The sequence below is a fragment of the Suricata suricatta genome, chromosome 14, assembly GCF_006229205.1.
Source record: "Suricata suricatta isolate VVHF042 chromosome 14, meerkat_22Aug2017_6uvM2_HiC, whole genome shotgun sequence".
Lineage (NCBI taxonomy): Eukaryota > Metazoa > Chordata > Mammalia > Carnivora > Herpestidae > Suricata > Suricata suricatta.
This window is the reverse complement of record NC_043713.1, coordinates 36,380,487-36,381,153: the sequence shown is the minus strand read 5'-3', so window position 1 is coordinate 36,381,153 and position 667 is coordinate 36,380,487. Positions and strand designations below refer to the sequence as shown.

At 54.7% G+C, this 667-nt stretch overlaps 1 protein-coding gene across 1 annotated transcript in view; it reads right to left on the bottom strand.

Moving 5' to 3' along the window:
• Positions 1–146, bottom strand: part of ZNF24 (zinc finger protein 24) — a 33,200-nt gene extending 33,054 nt beyond the window's left edge. The window contains exon 1 of the mRNA XM_029921561.1: positions 73–146. The gene's annotated coding sequence lies outside the window, so the exon portion shown is untranslated. The remainder of the gene's footprint in view (positions 1–72) is intronic.
• Positions 147–667: the final 521 nt, after the last annotated feature.

The following is a 667-nucleotide window of genomic DNA, read 5'->3' as shown; positions in this document are numbered from 1 at the left end:
CACCTCCTCCCAACCCCGGGTGAGGACGCTTCTCCCCGCAGCCTACAGGCTCACAGGAAGCCTGGCTCTCACCTCCCGACGGGGAAGAGCAACCCCGCGTTATCCGGAAGATGCCGGGGAAGCGCCCGTTCGGGAGCTGCTTCCGGTCCTTGCGGCTGGGTTGGGGGCCGGGCCCGGGTGGAGGGAGCGGTTGCCATGGAGACGGGCCGCCGCAGTCAGCAGGCTTGCAGTGAGGCGGCTCTGGGGCTAGCGGAAGGGAATAACCCCGACGAGTGGGAATGCTGCTGCTCCGCATCTTGGTTCACAGAAACCTGAGTTATTTCTCAGAGTCCTTCTTAGGTTATTCCATGTACTTTTTCATTAACCCAATAAGGTTATTCTCATTCAACGACAAATAATCCCAGAAGTTTCGTGACTTACCCAAAATCACAGAGAAGGAAGACTCCTGCGCTTTCTGCCTTTAAGTACAACCGGCCTCTAATGCCCTCCGCGCATGGGTTGGACTCCCCAGTAGTACAGTTGTAAGGAAAAGGTTCGACCCCACCCCCACCCCGCCCCTCGCTTTCACTGGAGAACCTAATGGCCCTTAAAAAGGTAAGAACCCACCTACACGCCTATTTTGGCACCAATATATACGTATATGTTTCTTCAGATAATCTTTTAATTT